Source organism: Anopheles coluzzii, chromosome 2, assembly GCF_943734685.1.
Source record: "Anopheles coluzzii chromosome 2, AcolN3, whole genome shotgun sequence".
NCBI classification, from domain to species: Eukaryota; Metazoa; Arthropoda; class Insecta; order Diptera; family Culicidae; genus Anopheles; species Anopheles coluzzii.
In genome coordinates, this window is record NC_064670.1 from 43,477,744 (window position 1) to 43,497,055 (window position 19,312).

Below are 19,312 nucleotides of genomic sequence, written 5' to 3' on the forward strand. Positions count from 1 at the left end.
TGAAAGATAACATGATAGGAGCACTGGAATCTTATCGGGATGGATACGTCCGTTTTCTTGCGTACCACTTGCTGGAATGTTGCAGGAATGTGGGCAGAAATAAAACAAATTAAAATGTATTTTGCTATGGCACGTTATTGAACGTAAAGCAACCGCGGTCAGGGAACATACAACTTTAATGTGTAAAATCATCCACAACCACGCTTTTCGTTTATGATTTGTTTTTTTTTATGATAAACGCTCTTTATAGAAAATAGAAATATCAAATAAAATTGATTTCATTGATAGAACGCTGGAACACTTCAAAACTGAAATATTTAATTAAGAGATAACAAATCGTTATCTACATCATTTTTAAGTTGAAGGTCCTGTGATACATTCGTAAACTTGTAAGACTGAACCACATGTCTGTCATGGGTTCAAGTCTCACATGGACTGTCTTCCCGTAGCAAGGGTTGAAGACTCTCTGGGTGCGTGGTACTAAATTAGTATCGAAAGCTTTATAGACCGGCTCTATACGTTTACACAAAAATTTATTAAATATAAGCTTTCTGTTCAATTCTGTTACCTATTTTGATGGAAAATGAATTGTATGAATACAATTTCTGTGATTGCTATACAAAACAAAAACAAGGAAATACTTCGAATAGTCTATCTGATCCAGAAGGATGGGTTAAAAACAGCTAAAGAAATCATTCCATCAAAAGTCCTCCACAAACGGCAATTCATATATATGTTGATTCTTCAATACTATTCTTCTAAAATCCTGAAAAACTTATCCGTATACGACTGCAGTCCCAATGCTTTGCAAACGGTTCGGTGTTGTGAATAGTACAACCCAAACAAGCACACAAAAAACATACTACTGGTGAGCCGGCTACTGAAGGTTCTATCCGACCCTAGTTTCGGTCGTATAGCACCGAAAGAGCACTATGGTGGCTGAGGCATCATCCGTACCATATCAATTAGGAGAAGCAGCATCCATTGTTGCTGGGTTGGTTTCGTTTGTGTAATACTTACAGCTTTGCTCGAAAAGCGGCCAGGCAAATAGACTTTGCGCTTTAAATCCGTTTGTTTTTGCTGGCTGCTTAATTTTGCTCTTCTCCGTCTTGTTGTTTTGGGGTTTTGCAACAGCCTCCTTCAGAGCCGGACCCGAGTTAGCATTAGTAGCGTAGTGACTGCTCTGCCCGTTCGAAGGTATTTTGCTTCTGCTCATTTGGTTTACACAATGCTTCCAATTCGTCGACCCTGGGATGGGCATTTGTTTGCATTATTTTGTACTACTTTTCCCAACTGAAAAAAACCCGCCTTTAGAAGCAGAAGTAAAACCATTGTTTTCTTCTTTTTGTAGTTGATTCCCAGCTCTGGAAAAAAGAAACTCTACAAAGACGGTGCTGAGATGGTGGCGCGTGCAACATCATCCTCAACATCGACTTATTCGTTCGAGCGAATGTCCTTGCAAGAACCTGCCGGTCTGGCAGAAAGGATGGATGGGCAAATGGGGGCGATGGGTCCTTAAAAGCCCTTAAGCTTGTCCAGCAAGGCAGAAGCAGCCGGAGTAGCCCGCATGAACGTTATTATGTACTGCTCGAACGACCATTGTTTTATGTTGCCATGTCCGCTTCATGGGCTACAGGTCCCACACTCAAGACACTTCACTTGGGTCAACATGGACGATGACTGCCACAGGCCACACGTGCATTGCCGAGTGCAATATCTATTTGCACTGCTGCCTGAGTTGCATGGAGCTGGCAACTCTGAGTGCTGAGTGAACGAGACAGATTGACCGTGTAACAACATGAAGCCCGTTAAAGAGAGGAAGTCCTCCTAAGCCGGACGCTGGTTGTGCGGAACTTTTCTTGTGCGGTAAGGTGGATTGTTTTTTGCCACGATGAAAAGAATTTAATTATATCTCTAGAGCTTTTTCATCGTCCTGTTTGTTTGTTGAAAGTGTAGCAACTTCAACTGAAGCGGATTCATTACATCGGACCGATTCCAGAGCCACCAGCGATGGAAGGACTCTGTTCGCTAGCTTTTAATGTCACGTTTTTTGTATGCATTTCGCTTAAACTGCATTACTGTACAGTGTGTTCTTAGAATACAATGGTATTATTTTTAAGACACATCACTTCGAAAGAACCTTAAATAATGGCACACCGTAAGCACATTTGCACCATTTGGTTTGGTGCGTTGCAAGGTGAGAGAGCGTTCGAGTTTCCTGTTTACTGATTTGTTTGAATTATTGCCGCTTTGTTTTGAAATACATTTACATTTAAGAACAGAAAACAAATAAAAGCGTAGTTTATTTTTTAACATGTTTAGTCTATAACAAGCTATAATGTTAGAAGCAAGGTTTTGAGTGTTTGGCTAGCAAAAGACATGAAAAGTGCTCTATTTTTCCATCATGGCTTTAATTCTTCTTGGTATGGGTCAAGATTGAAGGGACGAATTTAAGCGTAGCTTTATTGTTCCTTTTGAAGTTCGGATAACTGACCCGCCCTTTAAATTGCATACACAGTGGAATGCCACCCAAACACTGTTCAATCGGTGACGACTAGACCAAGCTTATTGAGCAGTAAAGAAGCAACCCGGCACGTGACCGTACTGTGGAATGTGTTGATTGATTGAATCGGTATTTGAGCTTCGAAAACATAGAATAGTGATGGAGGCACGATGCTGAAGAAGTGTAATTTAATTTATCCTCTTCTTAGAGGGATTTTCTAATAAATTTGAGGGTACAATGAGCTCGAACTTAAGATTTAGGGACTAAGAGCAATAAACAAACAAATAATAAAAGAACAACAATCATATATTTATGATGGGTCGAACATTTTCTTCAAAACTGGTGGTTGCAACAACTATATAAATAAAAAAACTGTACGCTATGGAGAAATAAAAAATACACCATCAAAGCTATTATTTGAATAAACGTACAAGGTTAAGTTATTTGAATATTTGAATTTGAATAAGAAATGCCTAACTCACTAACATATAATCCGTTTTTGTTACCAAATGTGTTTGTTGGATGGTAACGCGTAGGCACCAAATGATCATTAACAGAGTAAAAATAGGTTAAGCAAGCTCTACCTAATCTTTTTTATTATTCTCATTACGGTGTTTTGTCAATATTTTTTTCCAATTGAAAGATTCATACCCAGAATGTTTGCTCCCAGCTAAAACTAAAATGTGTACAAGTGATTCTTAAGTGACCTGACATGGAAACCCCGTAATTGTGTGTCCTATCCAACCCCAACATCCGTCTAATGAGATTTTAGTATACATCCTTGTACAAACTCTTCCCAAAATACTTAATCTCAGCATACCATGGAAGAAGTGTAATAAGGATAAGATTTAAAAAATCAGAAACAATCACCTAAAAATTCGCTACAACTAACCTCACATCTGGAGCAAACCATTCTCTGCTAAACCAGATCAAACTCAGCTCTTAGAGCGCTTCATTGTCTTAATAATCTACAGTGCATCACAGGTAGTTACTAGTTCACTTCTCTAAAAATTACATGTTGCCTCCTGATAGCTCATGTGAAGCTACACGATCCAACAATGACAGGATCGTAATTTTCCGTACATTTCTTTACAAAGAGCTACACTAGATCTTCCTGTGGTGCATTTCACCTAAACGACTGCATTGCCGCTGGAACCGAATCATGCAAAATTAGAAAGTGTAGCCGAGCCCCATGAAAACGTTCAAATAGATGGATTGAGTCTGGTTGTATGGACCTGATGCTGGTTTTGGTTAGCAATTTTCGGTGAACCATGCTTCTTTTCTAGTTCGTGCGGTTTAAAAACCAAAAGCATGGAAAGCTTACACAGTGCTGAAGCGTGCGGTATTATAGACAAGCACATCTCACCCAGATTGAACTTACAAATAGAATAAAGTGTACCCGCCGGTACTGGTACACGCGAGCTCAAGATAAGGCAAACCGGGTACATTAGGGGTACCGGGAAAACCGCAACGACTGCTCGAAAACGACTAGATACTGCTGCTGCAAACGGTACGATCCGTATCCATTGCGTGTGTGCACGATAGCCAACAATAGTTCACCGAAAAGCTCAAACTATGGTGCAAGCGGTTCCCTATCGCGCAAAGGTTCAGTGCCCAGTATTCCATCTACGGGTGCCCATCTCTCGCGCAAGCATCCTCTTACTGCAGTGAATCATCCAGCTTTCCTGCACTTTACATTAGAACCATAGCATACCGTCGTCAACATTATGGAACATATTTCATCTCTGGATGCTTTGGTTAGCTTTTCGAAAAAAAAACGTTATCCAATGTATTGAATTGCTCGCTCCCTAAAATACCAGCCTTTTCCCCATCTCGCTAGCTAGTTAAATACGTTCGTTTGGCCATCTAACCACCAAAAATTATACCGTTCGTTGCATTGTTTGAACAATCATTTGCCGTACAAGCGATAGCGTGCTAGTGTTTATTTTCCTCCGCTGTATTTGGGAACCGCCTTGCTTTTGCTGAGTGCGGCTCCATCGTCATGATCAACGTTGCGAATCGGTGACATTCTGTTGCATTTTCATGTTCTCCATGTTCTCCCTTTCTACCTTTCTCGCTCAAATTTCCGTTTACGTTCCACTTCGGACGGGGGTGGCGGTTAAATGTGCATACATTAAATCAAACAAATGTTTATAGGAAATGAATGAAACACGGGCAGGAAATAAGGCTGAGAGATTTTCCATTCCGTTTTTCATCTCGTGATGGTTGGCGCTTAACAGAGCGTTCCCCAACAAATAGGGGGAAAGAACAGAACCTTGCAAGGGCGATTCGACTAGCGTGCTGAGGTAAGCGCATCGCAAAAGGACGGTTGTGTGGCTGACAAAGTATACCCGGCTATGGAAAAGTAACCAGTTTGTTTTGTTTGCCATTTACATCGTTTGTGGTGTTTGAAAGCAATTTCAAGGGTCATTTGAAGGAACTTATGTTAAGAAGCAGTGACACTGTCTATTGACATATTACACTAAATGCAAAAACTATTTTATCGGTTGAACGATCTTCACCTGTATTTATCTCTTATGTGTTGTGCTTATCCGCTAAAAGAAATTCTATTTTTCACTAAAAGAATCTCTATTCACAAATTATAACGCACCCGTCCTTCTTTACTTGGAAATGAAATTGCAAACCATTGCAAGAACTAGCGCCAGACCCTCCTAATGCTTTGTTTGCTAACCGGGATTGTATTTCCCCGTCCTTTACTCGACCCGAGTTCAGACGATGCACTATTTTCTTTTTCCGCTTATACTCTGTTTCCGTTTTGCGTTTTACGTTTAGGGAAGGGTGCTCACTTTTTTTTGCTTCCTTTCCACCTCGTGAAGCTAAATTTCCATCTCAGTTTATTCCCTCACACACTGCACTGCCGAATCTTGCACAAAGACACACAGTCAAACACACACCGTCACACACACACACGCGCGCGCGTTTTTACATCCATTTTACCACTGACCACTGGCCGTGTTTCCATGTCAGCAGGGCAATTCTTTCCATCGTCAGCTTCACGCTCCCGGAAACCGGAAGTGGAACATTTTTCTACACTCTTTTCCCGCTTCGGTCGTTCGCTTCGGTGCAGTGTGCCACCCCCGTACCTACTGCCTTGCATCGGTGTCGGTATCGGTGACCATCTATCACCAGAATCCTGTCAGCTTCGCCAGCAGTTCGCCATGCAGCGAGGCAACGAGCTGCGGGTGAGGCGAGCGGTGAACCAGCAGCAAACCCGTCGGTTGCGGTTTCGTTTCTCTCCCGTTCCAACGGTGCAGGGTTTTCCGGCATCCGGAAAAGCAACTATTCATTTTTGGATGTTTTTTTGTTTTGTTTGCTACCTTCTTGTGTCGGGAGGGCCTTTGCTTTCGGGCTTCATTCTTTCTGCTGTGCATTTTCACTCGCGTTTGGAGTTTCGTGCGCGTCACCAGGGAAAAGCGTTTCTGCAAAGCTTATTTTTCTGGCCATTGAACAAGCGTCCCATTGCTCGGGTGCAAACAATAACACAGAAAAAGGTACCGATGGAGCAGCCATTTTTTCCTCTCGGTATGTTATCGTTTAAATTGGAGAGATTTTATCGCGTACTCAATTTGCTTTCCCGGCACCACTGCGCGCGCTCTCTGGCAGTATAGATTGCGCCCAAAAAAAAAACGTTAGAGCGGATGCGGTAGCGAAAGAAACCGTTCGGTGACCGAAAACAAAAGCCACTGTCGGTCGTTTGGCTAGCCACAGAATTGAATACAGCAAAACAAAGGTCTATAATCAGCTACATCATCATCATAAAATTCAATTATGCTTCCATAATTTTCGATGGTGTTCTACCAGCTCGGCTAATGTATCTACTGCCGGGATCTGGGCTTTAGACTGACACCGACTATGCGCAGTTTATTTGTATCAGCGTCAATTACACGCCTGGATAACAACGCACTAAAGACTGCAAGATTCGATGTCTCTTGTGGTGGTGTAGAGTTATCAAGTGGCTTCTATTTCGACAAAATGTTATATCCAATATTAAACACTGTAGCATTGGATTACCTATCTCTTCGGCATTGAAACAAAGCCTTTGTCTGCCAACACAAATATATATGTGTTGGTTTTGCAAGTTGTATTCATAACTGATAAGCGAATTCGCAGTTGTGTATCTAAACTTAACGTAATCTAGCATCTAATTAATGCTTCCGTTTTTCATTGACAGTGTTACGACACTGGATTATCAATAATCCCACGATGAATGACAAGATTGCGTTCGTCTACAGAACGCTCCATTCATTCGTCCACAATCGGAATGATCCGGCGCTCGAGGAAGTTTAATGCGGATGAAGGTCAAGCAGAAAAACCTCAACATTGTCAAAACTAAACCCAACCTGAAAGGACTCTCTGCATTGGCAGTAGGAGCTGGTGTGCCAGCCAGTGAAGTTGTTCTGCTTAATTAAGCTCGATAATGTTTATATTCAATTAAGCTAATGATATGACGAGCCGTCGTCTGCTGTGCGTATTTGGCGTCACCAATAGTAGACACGTGTCTTTGTATGTGAGTGTATGTGTGTGGTTGTCAGAATGACGGAATAGATTGAAATAGATGACAATGGTAATAAATGTGCAATAAAATGATCGAATATTAAGACAGATTGACACGAAGCCGTGCTCTGGCACATACACACTCAGCAAAACATTCTGTGGTATATTGCTGAACGGGGGATACTAGTTACTAGTGCCACTTATTCGAGACTAACTTTTTTATTGCCTGAAATAATACTGACAGTCCGGTCACGATGATTCTTCATTAGCGGGTATATCCACAATGCTACGGCTAAGTGCTTCAGCTTTTACTCGTGCGTGGGTTTTTGTAAGTATCGGTACATTTGTCTTTGGAGCAGCTTAGCTACCGGTTGGATATGGTTTTATAATGCACAGAACGATTCCGTGGGCGGTAGCTTACCGAACATTGAGGCTGAAAGAAGCGCCAGGTGACTTTTACGCTTTGATAAACATCGTACTCGTTCCGATCGTAAGCCATTCGTCTTCCGGCTTGGTGTGTATGTGTGTTGCGTGCTTTTCCGTACTTTAGGGTTGGCATCAACAAAACAGCACAAACTATGTGCCTTCAAGTCAACAAACTATTTTCGTGGCCTTGAAAAGCACTCAGAACAACAAGCATCGTTCGTTTTTATTAAAGTCCGGGTTTATGAAAATCGTATGGACGAGCTGTCAATCTTATGTAGCGGGAACATTTTTGTTGCAAGAGAAACAAATCGATTTGATTAACGTTTATTAGTTACTGGAGCATTTTCGAAGGTTTAAATAACAAAACGTATACAAAATAATTTAAACTCAATTTTAAAACATTTTTATTTACAAAAACACAGTTTTTGTCATAAATAGGAAAATCCAAAAAGTTGCCATTGAACAAATGTTCCTGCAACATGTTCCCGACCCAGACCCGGGCCTAAGTGGACTTTTTTATGTGTGGAATTATTTTGATGTTCGATCGTCCGTCGTATGTTTCATGTTATTTTGAATTGTGTACGGCGTATGTTTCGTGTTATAGGTACATTTTTAAGTCAACCATAAATACCACAGAAAGTATTTGCTAACTAGAGTTTGTTTACCTTCAGTTTCAGTTAACGGGACATTTTTGTTAACAGGGATATATTTTCAGCTGTCAAACGCATGCAAATACAGACCGAAGATGATTTTGTTGTATTGTTTCCAGGTTTCTATGTTTCATTGCTGTAGAATTATAGTTGGGTTTCTCAGTGATCCAAGTTTGACCATTTGAAAACTAATCTTGTATCTCAATATTGTACCTCATCTTCTTGATATGTTTCTGCTTTTCGCATAGATGTATCCCTCGTTTTTCCGGAAGTTTTACATTTGACGTTTAAGTGATTTTTAACTGGGATAAATCCCAGTTATCGAATATCCCGTTAAAACGTATTTAAGCTAAAACACGTCTACAGTGACATCTCTATAAGGTGAATTTTGAAGGGACCGTCAGCTTAGTCACAGGCTTAATGAAAGTGTTGCTATAAACAATTCAAGAAACCAAGGGAAAAACCTGGCATCCTCGTACCAATATTTTTGAGAACTATCATCAACATATTCATTTTACAGAACTTAGGCTGCCAAAACGCATATGCAGCTTAGAGAATATTCGCCTTAGGAAAATATTTATCTTGAAGAGGCATAAAATGTACGAAATACGATGGGTCAAAATATTCATTAATTCATCAAAAGAAACAATTCATCTTGGTGAAACTACATCTTAGAGATAATTCACTGTAGTTAACGAATACTTACTGTACTTATATCCATATCAATATCGTAAAAGTCAAGATAATTTATTTTTAATGCGATTAAATTCTACTCCTTCTACGAATAAAGCTAATGCAATCTCTTGTTTCATGTTTCAGCAAATAATATAAAATACATACTGTCCTGTTTTACAAACCGTTGATTACATACGCCACTGATCAAAAACCGCAAAAATCAATCCAATTAAATGACGCAAAAAAACTGATCAACGAAACCAATTCTCTGCGTTACTATTTCCACTGATGCTGCTTTCAGAAAGTGGTGGTGAGTTGCCATTAAATGTTTGCCAACGCGCAAGGGGACAAACCACTTCGATTCGCCAACCGGAAAAATCGATTAGTGCAATAGATCGATAAACCTGGTAGCGAAAGTAAAGGAAAGCTCCTGTGAAAAAAAACAAACAAACTCTATCATCTTGTGCGTATCCAAGTTCCGCTTGGAATGCTGTCACTGTTGGAGCTCTCGAAAAGCAGTTCAACGTAACGCAGTCGTTCCGGTGGTTGCATTGTGCTTCTAACTTAAAACTACCCCACAGCAAGCTGCTTTGACCGCAACTGCAATCGTTGCAACGTTTCTCGCAATGGAAAATTATCCCATACTTTTCTTTGCTTCCATGTTTTTTTTTTCTTTATGGAAACTCTCTTATTTTCTATTAAAACTTTTTCCACGGAAAGATATGCTTGCGTGGCTATTGTGGTTTGTCATATATTTATTGCTTTCACCAAACCACCGGGATAAGTTTTGTTTTTGATTCCATGTTCCATCTTAGAAATATGGTACATTCACTTCAGTACACTTCAGCGTACGAAATTGATATCAAAAATGTTGTTAGTATTTTTAAATTTTTTTAATTATTTGATGAAATTTATTTGTTTCGTCCTATTTATTTAAAGGATACAATAAGGATAAATATACGCCTCTCTCCTGATTGAACAAATCGTCATCAAATAGTATGTTTTGCGCGTATGTTGGCGTATGTACAAAAGTATCATCGGAACCAAATACTACTAAAAATGAATTTTTATCGGGTTAATGAGTATCTTTAAATTGAACTGTTTTATTGCGATAATGTATCATCAATACAATCATTGAAGTGCTTATGATTTTTTAGCCAAACATACCATACTTAATTTTTGTTCTTAAATTTAGTTAAGATTAATATAAGAGGAATACAAAGTAAATATATTAAAACACAAATTGTTTCACTTCACTGCAGGCCAAACCGATTCAAACGTTCACAAGGAAGATGGTAATGATGGTGATGATGATAAATGATGGTTTGAACCCATTTCGATTCGATGTTTACTTTTTCTTTGACGATTGCCGTTCAATCGGAAAAAGCAACAACATTTATTGAACCTGGACAAACTCCGCTACCATTGTTGTAACCCTGAACACAAAGTATCGGTCCTACAGTTGGTGTTGAAAACAACTTTGGAAACACTTGCCAACTTCTCACATGCCCAACCTCACACGGTCGGTGGTGTACAGGAAAACTTGTACACTGTTTTCGATTGCTTTCACGCTATGTGTGGAAATGTTTCGATGTTTAGTTTAGGGGTTGTGGCCTTTTTTGTTTTAAGTTGTTCTTCCGTATCACTCCTCACATTCTTGTTATACGTAGGTAAGCCGCTTTTGGTATGTCGGTCCTCGAACAATACACGCCTGACAGGCCTGGCACTAACAATGTACCCGAAAAATATAGACATCAACGGTACAGCGTAATTGACATTCGTATTGAAAACCAATAAGCAAATCAGTTTTTCAAATAAATTGCACACTTTGTGTTTGCGTATAAACTGTGCATGAAGCAAAAATAGAAAACATTAAACTGTGGTGGTAAATTTAACGCAAATGGAAAATGTGTTTGTAGATAGAAGCTTTTACTGTGTCCAAACGAATCCCGCTTTTCATTCGGTTGAAAATGTAATTATGAACCGCTAGCAAATTATATTGTAGACTCTTCCTCATAGTTCCCTATTCGATGTCATTTTTTGTCATTTTTTGCCACAATGTAGCCAAACGACCAATCCACAAGGCTTGTAATGAGGTGCGACTTGTTATTCTTTAATCATCAACCACAAACTCGACCCCAATAGCACGAGACAGCGAGACATTTTCTTTTTGTTGTAGAGCTGGTGTTGCAAAACATGTTGAAAAATATTTGGCAACAACAATTTTGGAAATGAGAATTGTGGTAATGTTTGTAGTGTGTATGTATGCAAACTTAAACTGTAATAAAATATGCTTGGGTAAAGCAATATAAAAGCTTTATGTTAAATGTATGTTTATTATATTCACTACACGTCGTTTTGTCAAATTGCCGACCAATATATAGAAAAGTACTGAGATAATAAGCTACTTTCAGATCCATAAAACCCCAAGACAAAAACAAAAAAAGGATAATAAATCGAGACAATCAATTGCTAAACAATTTGTCTCGCAAAGCATGAATCACTGTATAAGCCATGGTTGGATTCATCCCATTCGAATCAATTCTCTCGTTACTTGTGCATTTGCCAGAAAAGAGTATATCAACCGATGTGCCTACAACTGTCTACCCATAATTTATCCATTAATGGCTACTGTATCCAATTCAAATCTATCCGAAGGCCAATTCTTGAACCAATGCTATATGTTACATTGGTTGCAAATTGTACCACAAAATTCTTGGAACGTATTTGTTGGAACTTTTCCATCGTGTTACAAAAACAAAGTACATTAAATAGCACTGGTACAACCCGCACTACGCTCACACACACCAGCGTTGGCCGGGAGCAGCGAATCTGAAGGACAACATTGTAAACGATGCGCAATGGTTTCAGCGAAACCAATCGCGTATCGCAGACTAACCCCACCGATCGGACTGTAGGTGCTGTGTGAAATATTTAACCACTCTTGGAGACTTGCTGGCGGCACTGTCAGATAACCACCATTATGTGCCATCATCGATGGTCGATGTAAATGTCCTGCAGTACGTGCGGCGAGGTCTCGTAAACCGGCTTGTAATCGTTACTGTTGACTAACAGCTCCGTGCCGTCCAATCGATCACCGTGGGCGCTATGACTTCTACGACACGATACGGTATCGCTAGAGTATCTCCTCGGATCCTCCCACAGCACCTCCACATGTTTGTAGTCGTTCGGTTTGGGGGGGAGGGGTGGTTTTCCGCGGAAAATGGCGACATTTATTACGAACGTAATCGTTAAGCCTGCTGCTGGTCAGAGTGTGCGAAAACGGGGAGCTGGATAAGCATGGCTGGAAGAAAATGAAGTTGAAGTAGGAAGTTTTCCTAGAAAAGACTTGGAATTCTTCCACCGACCGTTATTTGTCAATCCCCACCGCTTCCGCTATGCTGCCACAACACATCAATTTAGCTTCGCCCACAATCATCAATGGAAAGTAATTAAATTGCTCGACTCACCAAAGTCGATTCGTTTACTCGTTTCAGGCAGCAATTCTGCACTTGAGGGACTCGCTTAAACGCCAAGCAGGGAAAGGCTAAGGAAGGAAGGAAGGAAGGATGCTTTCCCAGGAGCGACTCCAACGGTTGACAAACTTAGCTTCAGGCGTCACGTCGCTAACTCGTACGACAACCACACAGACGCACACACAACGCAACCACCTTCCATCGGGCGAGATCGGGCTAAAGAAAAGGAAATCAATTTCCACGAGGGCGACCAAAATTCAATCAAATTTTTGCTATACTTCTTCCATCGCGCGGAAGTATTGGGCGGCATTTTCGATGACGGATGAATGTGTACCAACAGCAGACAGGTTACCACTGCCTTCCACCCTTGCCACCGGAACCATCAGTATAAAGGGGCGCCCAGCGTGCAAACAAACGAACGAAACAATCATCCGATGACAAGGCAAATGTTATTTTATGCCGCATTTGAATGCTGGCCGAATAGAGGGAAGGGAGGTAAAAATGGCAAAACGGGTGGGGAAAATACGAGTTCCGCCGCTCGGGGGAAAACAAGATGGGAGAAACATCCGTAGAGAAGCCAGGGACTCTTGCGCGCATTCCGCCGGGGTGGACGGAATTCATCAACAACGCACGAAAAGCCATCCCTTTTCATCATTCGTGGTGCTGTGTGCCGATGGGTTGCTTACAAAATTTCGAGCCAACGATCGAAGGCAAACTTTTCGCATCACCGCTTGGTAGTGTATGCATTTGCCTTAAGCGACTAAGCTCGCAAAAACATAACCGGCAAATGGTCGCTTTTCTTCGTCTTCGCTTCCAGAAGAATAACTTCCCACCCACCAAATGGCGAGAGAAAGAGTGAGAAAACGGATGGAGCAAAGTTTTCATCAATATGAGCATCGATTTTCGCCGAACGATACTGCTGTTTTCCCAACGGTTCGAGGGAAGCCCCTAAATATATTAAACGGTAATTAGATTAAAGGTCTTTCGCTTAAAGCGTCTTCAGATAAAGCCATTGGATGGATTCCAAGCATTGGTAATAATTTTCTTTGGGGTCTCCACCAAATTTCGAGTGTGAAATTTTAATGGGGAAACAATGCTTCTGAAATGAACATGGCTTGACAATTTGCTTATTCATGGAATTTAACAGTGAAGCATGTTCCACTTAGGAACCATATTTTGGGGAAATTGAAGTACTTAAGTACTCACACACACATTTACAACAAAGCTATCACTTTTTCCAATCATTTTGTATTGTTTTTCAAACGTATTTCCAGCGTATTTCAAAATTATGTTCTTTTTTTTTCTTTTATTGAATAAATAATGACCCATCACATAACACTGGGCTGCCCTCTGTTGACAGCCAAAAGTCATGGTCAACTTATTGCGTTGGAAAAGAAGCCACAGAACAAAAAAAACAGCAACACACGACTGTTATGCTACTTCGCCAGTGTGCAATTGAGTATGGAAGAAGCATAAGCACCCGGTGAGGGACGACTTTCCCAGCCACCCGGCCGGAGATTAATGCGCGAACGTAACGAGCTCGGGGGAACCATCTCGGGGCGAAAAACCAGAAGCGAAAAATTACACCCAGACCAAACCATCGGCCTTGCTAAGATGCTGACCATGGCAAGGAAGCCACACAGCGGAAGCGGAAAGAAAACCAGCAATCGCGGTGACTGAGAAGATGGTGAACGCGTGAAGGTTGCGCGGAATCTAATTGCGCTTGGAGCAAAAACATAAAACTTCACTTTCGTCCAGTTTGGCTACATAGGATACCCCCTCCCCCTGAAGAAAAAAAAGATGGCACTCGGTGGTTGAGGTTTATAAAGCTTCCCCAGCAAGTCCGAGAAGTTTTGGGTGCTCCATGCTGCTGAAGAAATCGCCCCAATATGGAGAGTCGCCCCTACCGAGAGTTAACTTTATCGCGCGCACAGCCAAAGTGTTTCTAATTTCGCGCAAATGCGCCAAGAGTTTTCGCCGTACGGTGGGATCTGATGGTGAAGCTTCTGCTTACTCGGAAAAGTCTTGCCCAAGGTTAAGCCACTGTCCAAGATGATTAGCTATGGGTATGGTACACTGGCGAACGCTCTTTGCGTAACGAAACTGAAACAGACAAGATATTGCTGGTGTCTGGAAATTGTTCCCCCTCAAGGGACATCTAGCGCGTCTGTGTTGTTGTAGTGGATGCTCCTTGCAGCTTGGGTGAGGAGGTATGGTGTCTTGGTTTCGTTTCCACTCATAGCACGTCACCAATTACCGGTAATCCGGACAACGCTAGGCTCTTGAAGCCATTAATCAAAATAGCTCTCCTGAGCCGCGGAAGAATGTTCAGGCTCGTGCTGCAACCGTGCGCCTAATTGCAATAACGCGCTGGAGATGCATAAATTTATGCTCGTTAGCGAGAGCTTTCCCTAGCAGGTGCTCACCCTGTTGGGGCACGGAAGCCTGATAAATGAACTTCCCTGGAAGCTGGTGCCATTCTGCGAAGCCTTTGTGTATATTTTCGTGTATTCTATGCACAATTTCACATTCCATTTCTATAGAATTTATGATCAAAGAATGAATTTGTGGGTTGTCGTCCATTGAAGTTGCATAGCCGAAATATCGCTCAAATATTAAGTGCTCGAGGTGATTTTTTCCAGAGAACCGGTATTTTTCAGTAAACCTGTTCCAAAGTCCTGAAGTAACACAAGAAGGTTTTCACGCGAAGAAGTAGAAAAAGCACAACAAAACCTTTAAAAATATGAAATCCCCAACAACCATCGCTTGAGACGTCCGTACCATAAATCTCATCTTAAATTACACGTTACCCGGCCCGAATATCACCAAGCACTCTTTGGACGGTGCGCTTTGTAGCTCTTCGCCCGAACAATTTCAAACATTTTCCGTTTCATGCCAAATTCGTCTATTTAAATCTCGTTGCCAAATGCCCACATTGTATGGGTGCGCCACATGAAACGCGGCGATAGAAACTTGCCCGATTCGGAATTCGTCAAAGTCACGCCGCGCGTATGGCTACTTGCTCCTCGCTCACCGTCGCTGCCCCGATAAAAGCTTCCACTGTGCCCGAAATCGATATCACATTTGCAATTGCTCAACCGATAAATTCGATACGGCTTTGCGGTAGGGTACCTCTGGCTCGCTCTGGCACAGTCAGCCTCCGCCAACGTGGTGCTGCGTGCAATCGTCTCGATGCGCGGCAAGGATCGGGAGCTGTTTAAATATCAATTTATTTTGCTTCCATCACCGTTGTGCTCTTGTCGCTCCCGGCACAACCCGGTTTCCCGGGAAGTTGCCGAACGGTTGTGTGATGCAGCGCGCACAATTGCCGAGCCCGGAAGTGGTTTCAGCTGTCAAACAGCATGCTCTAACAATGTTTGAAGCGGTTGTATTATTTTTTTGTCGAATTTGTTCTACCAAAGGGGAGACATGCTCGGAAATGATTTTTCCGGCATTGAGGGCATTCAAAGCGGCGTGGGTCTGGTGTCGAGGCGATTTTTTCGATAGTAGATAAGAGTTTTCCACAAACTGTATCGTTCGAGAACGTCATCAAGCGAGTTATTTAACGGATCTTATTGTGTATTTTATTTTGAACATTGTTTTAAAAGCAAAATAAGAAATATTTCCACTTTAAAATGGCAAATTTAAACAGTGTCACTAAACAAGTGTGCCAAAGACATGCTAAGAGCATGAAACGCTAAAAAGCATTCTATTGCTGTGCCATAATTTAACTCTACTTTATGAATGGAAACTTCCCAACAAAGCAGCACCGTTGATATAAATCACTACCTGTCGCCAACTCACCATGCCATCCCCAGCTCTTCGCAAAATGCATACAAAACTACATCCACTACGCTTGAGACGATGATACAGCCCTGGTTCATAAATAATAAAACTTTAACTACCATAGCTAGAACAACTGGTAACTTGTTTCCACTTGTTGTCAACTGGCCACGCACACGATAAGGTGTTCTGGCGAGCGAGATCCTCTTGCCAACCAACAATACAAGGGCTAAGAAAGTCGACCGAAACTTTACACTCTAATCTCGAAAGGAAATCTCCACCCTGGCCTTCCCAGCCGAAAAGGCGTCGCCCCTAAAAGAGATGTCAGCAGCGGAAGGTTCCTCGACATTAGTCGTCACACTGATGATATTGCAAAAGTGAGCTACTGGTGCTTGTGCGGGATGAAATATTTATTGAGCACAATAAAACCGGTCGACAGCTTCACTCACACGCACCGCCCAGTCCACGAATTGGCTACATCCGGTGCAGAAGAGCTCTCGCTTCGGTATTGCCTTTGCGTTTAAGGGGACAAACTTGACACGATTACCAAGCAGTATCCTTCCGGGGTTTGTACACCATCCGGAACGGGGAAAAGGACACTCGCACAGGCAAAAGTTCACCACCGACCGGATGGAAAGTTTGTAATTCTGGTCGGACCGGCTTAAAGTCCCGTCCGCGCCGTTCGCAAGGTGTGTCGGGTGTTTGTGGTCGAGCGGTTTTAGCATCCCTGGGCTGGGAAGGCTTAAGCTGTTTACGGCAAGGGACGTAGAACAAGGGACGGTGTCTGGATTGTATGCGTTGGGCAAATATTTTGTCACTTACATCCTTGGCGGCAGCCGATCGGACGGCCTATTGTTTGCCGGTTTCGCCTCACCGTCTCAGAGGGGGCGGATTGTGCTCGGGAAACTTTTCCAACCCGTTCCAGGCCAGAGCAATCGCAGGCTGGATGTTCTCGTTCACCTCATTTGCTTCACTTAATATTCTCAACGATCGTTATTTTCGCTCCACCACCGCTCAAGTGGTGCACCCAGCCTCACGCCAGATGACACCGATGCAAACACAATCACATGAGCACAAACACAAAAAGGCCTGAGCATCCTTAATTTGCACAGCGCATATTATCGAATCACGAGAAACGGTTATCGGCAAAGGAAATTTTGCTTTCACTTCCAAAACCCGCATGAAGGTACCGTTTTCCCCCGATGTTTCCTTCACTTTTCTGCCAACTCTTCACTGCTACACCATTGTCGTCAGTACCGAAAAAGCACCTCATACACACATACACACTCTCATACACACTCTACCCTGCACCACACCAGCACACACTAATGGCACAATTAATTATCCCGCTTCTCGCTTACTGCTGACGATGCTGCTTGTCGATGCTGTCTCAGCGTGCCTTCGCTTCTTTAAACCGCGCCACACTCGCAGCGGGGAATATGTTGGTAGCAGCCAAAGTGCCTATCCACCGTACGGAGAGCAGGGTACCGATTCGTCCGGAAGGGATGGATATATTCACGGGATAAATTTGGTGACTTTACCGGTGCTCGTTAAGAAGCTTTCCCGGTTGAACACGCGTGTGCACACAGAGGCGTGCAAAACGGAGAAGGAAGTGAGCAAATGACAACAACAACAACAATAGCAGAAAAAAGCATAAGCACAACAAATTAACGACCACTCATAACGATCAGGGGAACTTTGCACCATAATGCGGTTTGGCTAATGGGGGAAATTGATACTGATTTTCACCCTACCGGAACGCGCACCACAGATTACCGCAAGCGCCAAACACAGGCTGGGACCACACTCTGCATTATCGTGAGCAGTATTTTGCCATCGATCATAATTTTAAAGTGCACAATTTGAACAACCTTTGGCTAATTGCAGTGAAGCGTGATTTTGTTTTGATTTGGAGAAGATTATAATTCTATGCGTTATTTTGTTTATCTTTCTATTACACGTTAACATTTGAAAAACAGCTGATTTTTGTCACTCTTACTTCCAAATGATTGTTTTGTTATGGTGGGATCGTTTACAGCACGTACATTGGTATAATCAAGCATTAAACCCGGTAAAATGCCATTTACTAACTCGTCACCCACCGCACAAAACACTCTCTGATAATGCTATCGCCTCAGATGATTTTTTTTCACTATAAATCACATATTTTACCTCGAGCACACGTCAACAGACCGATCGCATAATGAGTTGACGGACAAACATGGATCGCCCAGAACGTTTCAGAACAATTCGCACAACCGAACCGATGACACGGGCGTTAATGTGTGCCGACACAAACGGACCAAACGAAAACAGACACCGGAACGGGAACACGGTTTTCTTTCACTCGTCACTAGTCACACACGTCAATGTGTATGAGTGTGTGTGTGCCTATCGCTCACAATCATCACTCCGAGATGTGGGTGTGCTTTTTTTCTTACTGTCGACAGACACACTCCTCTGCGTTATGTTATTCCGCATGCGACCAACGCGACAACCAGACTGAAGCGAACGGCTCGTACCGTGGCCCTCGAGAGCGCCCGCTACGATAGCGATATGCTTCGTGTGCCCGTGTGCTGTTCGTGAGGGTGAGTTGTGCTTTTCGGGGTGTGTACCGTGTTTGCCTGTCTCTGCTCTCACCGATCTACACTGTTTATCTTGGGACGTTTCGGTTCGTTCCCGTGCCAGTTCTGCTGTGAATTGAGAATAATGCCATCCCATCGGTAGTGAGAACATCGATGCGGGAAGCGGGAGAGAACGTTACGCATGGGAATGCACCGAATCGCAGCTTACGCTTACGGCGGTGAGTTTGTGAGAGTATAGAATTGGGGAACTTTTGCCGTGAAACAAATGCTCAGGCAAAAGCGTACCGAAATGTCGAAGGGGAAGGAAGCATATCGCACCCGAGCTCAAGCATGTGCAACGAATCATAACGGCACGGAAACCGTCCTCTGCCCAACCGTGACCGAAGATGAAAGGGTGTTTTAGGGGTTTGAAGATTGTTTCCAAACACCCACACAGTAGTGGTGGCGTTATAGTTAGTAAGCATGATCATCACATCGCAGTTACAAACACACTCAAATACAGCCACACACGCACACTCTCAATGAAAGAAAAAACCGCCAAAAACGGTAAACAATTAGTTCATTTTCCAGCTGTGCGTGAGTAGGGACCGAACATTGAAGGGATGAAATGAACCTGAAATGAAGGTGAATGAATTTTCATCACTCGTCTCTCTTCTCACGGCTCACTCCTGGTTGAGCGAGTGCGCTCGATTCATCTCA

General features: G+C 42.5%; 1 protein-coding gene across 2 annotated transcripts in view; it reads right to left on the reverse strand.

The window, feature by feature from the left end:
* LOC120947801 (uncharacterized) overlaps positions 1–19,105 on the reverse strand; it is a 125,083-nt gene extending 105,978 nt beyond the window's left edge. For both annotated transcript variants that reach the window (XM_040363531.2, XM_040363530.2), the window contains exon 1: positions 18,201–19,105. The gene's annotated coding sequence lies outside the window, so the exon portion shown is untranslated. The remainder of the gene's footprint in view (positions 1–18,200) is intronic.
* Between the last annotated feature and the right edge of the window lie 207 nt (positions 19,106–19,312).